The sequence below is a fragment of the Acomys minous genome (genome assembly GCF_964271855.1).
Source record: "Acomys minous genome assembly, chromosome: 1".
Lineage (NCBI taxonomy): Eukaryota > Metazoa > Chordata > Mammalia > Rodentia > Muridae > Acomys > Acomys minous.
Genome location: NC_140483.1, coordinates 178,581,460 through 178,591,406, shown reverse-complemented (window position 1 = coordinate 178,591,406; position 9,947 = coordinate 178,581,460). Strand labels below are relative to the sequence as shown.

The following is a 9,947-nucleotide window of genomic DNA, read 5'->3' as shown; positions in this document are numbered from 1 at the left end:
AGATTAACCATAAATGACCATTTTAAGCTCCATTTCATTTTAAAGAACAAGTAAATTGGAACTTCCAGTGTAAAAGTCATGTTGGCCACTGAACTTGTTTTGCAGATGTTTTAAACAAAACCTATTGAATAGTGCTGGGAGTTCAGTGAATTCAGTACATGCCCAATAATTCCGAGATTACGCATCTCTAGCTTCCTTTCCTTTCCTTTTCTTTTTTCAAGAGCGAGGGTACCAAGTCTTTATTGAGAAATCTGCCTGCCCACCTCCCTTAGTGTAGACTGTAGACACACTCTGTGTCAGGGTAGGATGGTAGACACACTCTGTGTCAGGGTAGGATGGTAGGTTCGGCTGGTACTTCTCTTCTAGAGCAGGTGGTACAAAACGACCCCCCCAGGTAATGATGTCGGCCAGTAAAGTTGGCTGCAGACATCTTGGGTGCTGTCAGTGAGATGAGTAAGTCTGGCTGGGTTCCACCAGGATTTCCCTTCTCTACATCCCATCCTGAGGGAATGTCGATGCTAGCAACGGGCACAGTCAGTCCACTCAAGGCACTCAGGATGCTGTGGAATGGCTCCCAAACATCACCCTTGAAGCTGAAGCCAAAGATGGCATCCACCACCAGTTCATACAGCTCATTAACCATCATGGCCTCTGGGGGCATTTCACCAAGAAAAGGAATGCCCATCTTCTGACACTGAGTCACTAGCCCAGTGAAGAGTGTTTTTTTTGTTTTTTTTTTTTTTTTGTTTTTTTTAGGTCTTTTGGGGTAATAGCTAGTTGGCTGGTAACCAAAAAGTTTGAGGTGTCGCACACAGACCAGGCCTCACCTCCGTTATTCCCGGGGCCACAGATGACCAAACAGTAGGGGGGCTCTTGGACATGGACATGGACGTGGGGGAGAGGGGGGGATAAGCGTTGGCAATGGCCATGGCACAGCTCAGCCCCGCCAGCTCCATGAGTTGATTCACACTGAACTGCTATTCATTAAATAGCTCCTTGTCCTTGGCCCGAGCCTCCTCCTGGCTCAGGTACATCATGGTGGCGCTCGCCATGGTCTCTGACGCCCGGCGCTGCGTTCCACACCAGGTAGGCCCTGCCGGGCACACACTTTGCCGGCTTGTGATCCTGAGCAGGCGTGAGCCCGCAACCAGCAGCTCGAACCCCAACAGCGCCGGCAGCCTGGACATCATCTCTAGTTTTCTGAAAGGCAGTCCAGACAAAATAAAATCTAACGCTGAACAGTAATATTTCCTGCAATTACTTTTGGTTTTGGAATCATAGGTAGGATTATACAGGTATTTAGTGTGTATGTATGTTAGGGTGGAGAGAGGTTGAGACAGTGTCCTTGAACTCAAAAAACAACTGAGAAGGGTCTTGAACTCCTAGTCCACCTTCCTGAGTGATGAGATTACAAGCAGGAAGCAATATAACCAACCCTGTAAAGGTATTTTAAAAAGCCTAACATAGAAGTTCATGTATCCATGAAAATACACTACAAACTTCTCCCTAAGAACTCTGTCAAGCTTCAAATTTTGGATGCAGGATTTTTGGAAAAGTGCAGTTGTGTGTTGACATAGTTATTATGTCTATGTTCCAGTGAGCATCTGTTGGTTACATTGACAGTTTTGATCTGGGATTAATCTAGATTTCCTGGATGTAACTCCCATAAGAATGGATGAATGTGTACATTCATTTGACAGACAGAGTCGCTGGGTTTTCTGCGAGACATTCACAGGAAATTGAATGTGAAATAAGAGAGCTCCTGTAGATAGAGGCAGCCATGCAGAATGCTCCCAGGGCTATTATGAGAGCTGGGCTGTGAGTCAGCCTTTTAACTCTCCCACCTCAGGTTTGCATTCTCTGCTCCTGGGACAGCAGTCATCACCAACACTGGGAAAGGGGATTATGGGAAAGCAATGCCTGCTGGAGCATGAATGGATCGTGCTGACAAAAACTGGGGCCCCATGTGTCTGTGATAGGTAAGTTTATGTGTTAATTTGGCTAGGCCACAGTTACCCACATTTTTGGACAAATATTACTGTAGATTTTGGGGGGGGTGATTCTTTTGAAAGATGAGTCTAATATTTACATTGGTAGACTGACTAAATTTACCCTTCCTGTTATGAGTGGACATCACTCAGTCACTTGGAAGCCTTAGTAGAAAAGATCGATCTCATTGGAAGATAGCTCTTTCCAGCTCTCTAGCCTATCCTGCAGATTTTGAACTCCCCAAGCCTCCCTAGTTGTGGGAGCCAAGTCCTTAAAAATAACAACTGTTGTTGGTTCTGTTTCTCTGGAGAACTCTGACTAGTACTGTGCATAACTGGCTATATTGATCAAGGAAAAGGGTGAAAATTCTAAGTTACAAAATGAAGCAAACACGTGCTTGAGACATCATTGAAACAGGTGACACTAGAGGCTCAAACCCTGCTGATACCTTGTGGGCTATTAAAACCATCCTGACCCACAGGCCCAATGTTTAAAGAGCTCCCAAGTTCCCAAGTAATGCTATCTACAGCCATATGTGCATAAGCGTTGCATAAGACAATAGGTATCCCTTAGGTCTGTACACAGAGGAATGCTCCTCTGCCTTAAAAGGGATAATCTTTATTGTAATATATGTGAGCAATTGCACGCCACAAATCAGGTCCGATACAGGAAGGGTTATTTGAGGGAAGGGAAGGAAAGGGAGGGGGGGAGGAGTTAGAGCCTGAGTGAGTCATGAGGGCAAGGAGGAAGAGGAGAGGGAGGGAGGGAGGGAGGGAGGGAGAGAGAGAGAGAGAGAGAGAGAGAGAGAGAGAGAGAGAGAGAGAGAGAGAGAGAGAACAGGCTTTGGTAGTTGGGGAAGGGGAGTGCCAAAACTAGGGAAAGGGAGAGGAATCCCACCCTCTGAAATAGGCAATAGGTGAGAAACTTAGGCTGTTGATTGGCAGTTCTTATCTGGAGTCCCTTCAACCTGATAGGTGGATTCAAGTAGATTTCCTGTAGCTTTCAAGTACCTAGTAATATACTGAAAAATTTTTTAATGAGAAAAATACTATTTGGCTCTTTGTCAAGAGCATCAATGGTCCATGTAGGGACATATCTTCATTTATGTTCTTATTTAAAAAAATGTTTAGCAACCAGGTCTTAGACTATGGTCTGAATGACAATAATTTCAATAAAATTTGGTGTCTAGATTTAAAAGGTGTGAAGATAGAGATATAGAGATATAAACATACACTTCAAAAATAGCACAGTTATATAATGAATTTGTAGGTGCTTGAGTCATGCATGTGTAGTGTTTTCAAGCCCTTCATTCAAACTTTCTAAGGTAAATATTAGCTTCCAGCTAAAAACATGGTAGAATTAAGACCTGAATTCATACAATCTAACTTTGACATCTGTAGTCTTAAATATGTAATGTATGATCATACACTGTATAATCTTGGGTTACAGTAATTCAAGAAATTGTGAGACCTTTAAAAAGGATTGGTAGGGAGAGAGCATTGGTATACCCCACCTACCCACTAAACAAAACAAAACATGGGATTAACTTTTAAGTGGTATCCCTTCTTGTTCCCACGATGTTGGGACACTGAGCAGGGTATCTCAGAATCCCAAAATAGCCATTGACATTTTCATCATGAGAATATCAACTTGTAGAAAGGATTCAGCAGAACCCTCTTTCACTGGGTAAGAGTTGCTTTATAGGTGTAGTAGGAAGCATTAAGAACACACTACTTAAAACTCCAGCAGGCCTCTGAGCCTACTGATGCATACCTTAATTGGGAGACCGAAACAGGTACATCTGAGACCAGCCTCTTCTTCATATTGAGTCCCAGGACAGCCAGGGCTTCATATCAAGATTCTATCTTAAGCTAACCAAGCAATTAACCAAGACACACACTTACACACACACACATATGCATGCAGTACACCACCATTAAAACAAAACAAAAAACCTTTCAGTTGGTATCAACTTTGAGGCAAACTAGCCAAGCAATATCCCAGTTTCAATACAATTCTGAACTTATTAAATAAATGAACCTTTATAGAACAACTCTGTAACAAAAAGGTAACCTATCTACAGGGACCAGAGAAAGGTTAAGGAAGAAGACTTTCAAATATGGCAGCCAGTGATCATTCTAAATCCTGGCTGTGTCTGGGAGATTTTCCCAAAAGCTGGTACAATTGAGAAAGTAAAAATTAAAGCCAGGATTGAAAAAAAAAATGCTGTGGTAGCTCACTTCTTTAATTCTAGCACTTGAGTAGTAGAGACAGACAAATCTCTATGCCAGCCTGGTCTACAGAGCAAGTTCTAGGACATCCAGGCTACATAGAAAATTCCTCTCTCAAAACAACCAAAGAGGAGAAAAGCCTAAGAGCAAGGTTTGTTTTTGTTTTCCCAAGTGTGGTGGTACACACCTCTAATCTCAGGATTCTAGCCAGAGGCAAGATTGCGCTACTCAGCAAGTTCGACTACAGCAAAGAACACATAATGAGACGTTGGCTAAAATACCAAAACCAAAGCAAGCAAGAGAATAAACAAACAAACAAACAAACAAACAACAACAGCAACAAAAGCCATGAAAACAAGAATTTTTATCCAAACTAATTAAAATTAGTACAAATGGTCCGGCCTCCAGTGGATCACACAGATCTTCCCCTCCAGTGGATCACACAGATCTTCCCCTCCAGTGGATCACACAGATCTTCCCCTCCAGTGGATCACACAGATCTTCCCCTCCAGTGGATCACACAGATCTTCCCCTCCAGTGGATCACACAGATCTTCCCCTCCAGTGGATCACACAGATCTTCCCCTCCAGCTTCATCCCCTCCCCTCGTGCCATTATCTCAGCCCCCAATCCCAGTTCTCCACTTCTGGGAACCGAAAGCCACGCCAGCAGGGAAGGGGGTAGGTTAACTGCAGATCTTTGCCTCTTCCTCCTCTCCTCCAAATTCAACCCCCCAGTTTCATCTCCAGCTCTGTAGCAGAAAGCCTGCTGCAGTCTTCTGACCCTGACTGGTCTTACCAGAGAAAACACAAGGAATAAATAGCCCCAGACCAGCACATCAAACGAGGAGAAACACACACAGACACAGACACAACACGAGAGCAAAATAACAGCAATCAGCAATCATTGTTTATTGATATCTCTCAACATCAGTGGGTCTCAACCCCCCAATAAAAAGACACAGACTAATAAAATGGATGGGAAAATAGGATCCATCTTTATGGTGCACTTAAGAAACATCTTAACATCAAGGTTAGAAGACATCATCTCAGGGCAGACTGATGAAAAAGATAATTAAGTAAATGGACCTAAGACTCAAGCTGGTGTAGCCAACTTAATATCTGACAAAATCGACTTCAAACCAAAACTAATAAGATGAGATTGGAAAAGATGAGAAAAGGAAAGATCTACCAAGAGGACATTGCAATTCTTAACATCTATGAACCAAACATTAGGTCACTCAGGTTCATAAAAGAATCACTACCAGGCCAGGTGTGGTGGCGCACGCCTTTAACTCCCACACTCGCGAGGCAGAGGCAGGTGGATTGCTGTGAGTTCGAGGCCAGCCTGGTTTACAAAGCGAGTCCAGGACAGCCAAGGCTAACACAGAGAAACCCTATCTCAAAAAAAAAAAAATCACTACCAGAGCTTAAATCACAAACTGCCCATCACACACTGATAACGGAAGATTTCAATATACTACTTCCTCGAGTAGACAGGTCATCCAAACCAAAACTAAACAGAGAAACAATTCAGCTAACTGGTGTTATAAACCAAGTAGACTTAACCTATTTACAGAACATTTCACCAAAACATTAAAGGATATACCTTCTTCTCTGCATCTCATGGGACTTTCTCCAAAATGGATCACGTACTTGGACACACGGTGAGTCTCAACATATACAAGAAAAATGAAATAACATCATGTACCCTATCTGACCATAACAGATTAAAGTTGGATATCAACAACAGCAGAAACAATAGAAAGCTTACAAACTCATGGGAACTGATTGAAAAAAAAAATGAGTCAAGACAGAAATTAAAGACTTTCTGGTATTGAATGAAAATGAACACACAGAATATCCAAATTTCTGGGACACAATGAAGGCTGTTCTAAGAGGCAAGTTCATTACATGCAACTAAAAACATACATGGAAGGTAGCTCAGATTTGATTTAGACGTAGATGATTTAATAATGCATATAGACTTGCTCCACCTCAAGCGAGCCACTCAGCAGCAGCATTATCATGGTCAGCAGCAGATGCCGCTGCATGGCTCCATTCCAAAGCAGCTATGTCAAACCTCCTAGGCCTGAGCTTCATGTATTGTCATCTTCCCACAAGACTTGATGATGGGCAATCCGAAGTGTAATGTCATCTGACTGCAAGTAAGATCAGATGGACAACATGGAGGCAACTCAGGACAAAGGACATATATTTCTATGAATTAATGTAAATTGCATCACAGATAAATTGTTTGCATTTTCCTTAAGCTCCTAATGTGGCACACTAGAGACGGGGCCCATAGAAAAGGTGATAAAGATGAACTGATGCTGCAAGAGTGTGCTATGACCCACTAAGAGCAGCATCCCTATAAAAAGAGGAAGATTCTCTCTCCCTCCCCCTGCTCCTCCTCTCTCCTCTCCCTGCCCTCTCCTACCATATGAGTACTAGAATAAGGAGGTAGCCAACTGCAACTGCAAACAGCTCTCTCAGCAGACACTGAGAGGCTTAGCTGACTCAGGCTTTTGGCTTTTCAAGCCACCAGAGCTGTAAGAAAAGCTTTCTATTATTTAAGCCACTGAGACTACGGACTGTTAAGGCAACTGGATCACAGTATTGCTGGCATTCTTGTATGATTTGTCAGGCAGAAGACACTACTATTATTAAATTACATTGGGCTTTGTATGCTGTGTTGGAAAATTCACACTTCTACTCACCATATAAATGTGTCTTATTTTACAATCGCAATTAAGAATAATTCTAATTTGTAAGAGGTATGTGACTCAGAGGATGTTAATCGAGTAATAAAACACATTACTTTAAATATACTCAGGTGGAACCAGCATCTGTTATTTTTAGGTGTTTTAGTGAACTCAGATGGCCTGTGAAGAATACAACAGAAACATGTTTAGAATCATATGGCAGTGTGTGTGTGTGGGGGGGAGTGTATGCTGTATATGTATGAATTCCTACAGAGGTCAGAAGAGGGTGTCAGATCCCCTGGAGCTGGATCAAAGGTAGGTGTGAACTGCCTGATGTGGCTTCTAGGAATGAACCCAAGTCTTCTGGAATAGTGGAAAAGCATCTAAACTGCAGAGCCATCTCTCCATCCCCCCAACCTTTCTCTTTAATGTGGAATAAATTTAAAACTATTTTTTTTATTTATTTATTATTTTTTTTATTATAATATATTTATTTTTTTTTATTAATTTATTCTTATTACATCTCAATGGTTATCCCATCCCTTGTATCCTCCCATTCTTCCCTCCCTCCCATTTTCCCCTTATTCCCCTCCCCTATGACAGTTCCTGAGGGGGATTACCTCCCCCTCTATATGATCATAGGGTATCAAGTCTCTTCTTGGTAACCTGCTGTCCTTCCTCTGAGTGCCATCAGGTCTCCCCATCCAGGGGACATGGTCAGAGGTGAGGCACCAGAGTGTGTGAGAACGTAATATCCCACTCTCCACTTTACTGTGGAGAGTGTTCTGTCCATTGTATTAAAACCATCATTCCCCTCAATAACACACAAGCTAGTTAAGGTAGGGGCTTATAGAGTATTTCTTGCATTGCCTTAAAGCTTTTGAATGTCAGTAGACTGTGAGTCTTGGGACTGTGAGTCATAAATTAGCCTGAGCATGATTGGTAGTGAGTATATTCCAATGGAAAGTTATGTTATTGTAATATTGGTTTACATAAAATATTCATATGTCATGACCATATAGCCAGGAAATTTCTCTAACACATAATTAATTTCAACACTGAGTTAGTAAATGAAATATATTATTTAAAAATCAATGTGATTTTTCCATGATTTTCAAAAGGCATCCAATTTTCAAGGAACTTAAATACTTAAAATAGAAACATTAAAGCAACTTCCTACTCAAAGGTTTGAAAATACTTGGAGTTTTATTTTTACTATATTATTTGTTAATGTATACCCAACACTTTAAAAACCTAATAATTGTATATAGCTAAGACACTATTATAAGAATTTTAGAAAAATTATATGAATGAAACAGATAACCTAGTGAGTGTTTAATCTAGGGAAATACATATACATGAACATATATATATATATATATATATATATATATATAATATAGACAAGTAGGATTATTTTAAGGTCTAAAGAAGAGGAAATTATTTCCAAATGAAGAATCAGGAAACTTTCTTTGTAGGAAAGAGAGAATTTGAGCGGAGTGCTGGGACTTAGAGTAATTTATGCATAGCATTTCATTGAGAAGAGACGTTTTTCAGTGCCAACGCCTATAAGTCTCTTACACACCAGTTCTTCAGGGTCTTGCAAATTTTTGGATGGACTCCTTAACCTTAACATACGTGAGTCCTAAAATTCAGTCCATCTATTATTAAAAAATTTCACCAGTTTTGGCTGTCATCGACATTGCTGGGTCTTAGCTACTTGGGAGTTGACAAACATGAAGTCAAGCAGAAAACTACTGAGCTGCACGTCCATCATAACCCCTGGGATATTCATCTGGGAGCATTGTGAGCAGTGCTTCCCACCTCACAGCACAGCTGAAGGATTCCACTAAGAGACATACAGAAAGACAGAGCAGGGCACCTGGCTTACATCACACGTGCAGTCAGTGCTAGCTGGTGCGGTACACAGTTCTTACTGGCTGTTACTTTACCAAATACTTCCTGAGTTTATTTTCTTCTTTGCTCACATATGGTCAGTCGCTTTGGAACTTCTGCCTGAATTATCAGTGGCTCTAACCAAGCATTCTGCAAGCTTGGATCAACCTAGCAGCCCATTGTTTTTTGTTTTTGTTTTGTTTTTGTTTTTTTCACCGTGCCTACTCACAGTCCGCTCCTGGAGGAAACCATGTGATAGTGGATTTAGTGTCTTACCAGAGTCTTGGCATCTATTGTCTTGTGACATGCACTGGCACGCCATCAACTCCTTGGTTTATCAGTGTTCCTTTGTCATTCCCTGGCTGCTGAAGCCCTTCCTGCTTACATTACCTACTTTTCTCATCGCTGTGACAAAGTACAAGACAAACACAACCTAAGGAAGGAAAGGCTGGTTTTGGCTCACAGCTGGAAGGTGAAGCCTGCTGTTGTGGGGGAAGTTTGGTGGCAGGGGCAGGAGCATGAGGCAGCTGGCTGCCTTGCATCTGCACACAAGAAGCAGAGATCAACGAATGCTCCTGCTCTGCTTTCTTCTTGTTTATCCAGCTCAGAACTCCAATCCATGAAGTCACACTGACTGCACTTGGGGTGCACCTTCCAACCTCAACCCAGTCTCGGAGCTCCCTTACATCTGTCCAGAGGCTTGTCTCCTGGGTGATTCTAGACATGTCAACCCGGCAATCGGTGTTAGCCGTCATACATCAACCCTTTGCCAACCTGACATCCAACCACCTTACTTTTAAGCTACAATCCTCTACCTTTTGTCTCCAGAGGTTCAGGGCGTCTCATAACACAAAATCCCTAAAAGTCTCATAGTCTACCAGTTCAAATGCTGTTCAAAGTTTATGTGTGGAGTGTCTTCTGAAGCTCAGGCAACCTTTCAACAGTGAGCTCAGCAACATCACAATTATACACTACCCAGATAAAGCAGCATTCCTTTTCCTCAAAGAGAAAAATCAAGAAAGATTAGGGGGAAATTTGAATCAAGGTAACACTAAAACCCAGGTGGGTAAACACCAAATACTGTAGCGTCATGCTGGCTACTTGGGGGCTCTGACAGAACCATCTGGG

General features: G+C 42.0%; 1 pseudogene across 1 annotated transcript; it reads right to left on the bottom strand.

Moving 5' to 3' along the window:
* Window positions 1–311: 311 nt before the first annotated feature.
* On the bottom strand, window positions 312–1,187 carry LOC311592135 (NAD(P)H-hydrate epimerase-like; annotated as a pseudogene). The gene has a single exon. The product of its transcript is annotated as an NAD(P)H-hydrate epimerase-like (transcript).
* Between the last annotated feature and the right edge of the window lie 8,760 nt (window positions 1,188–9,947).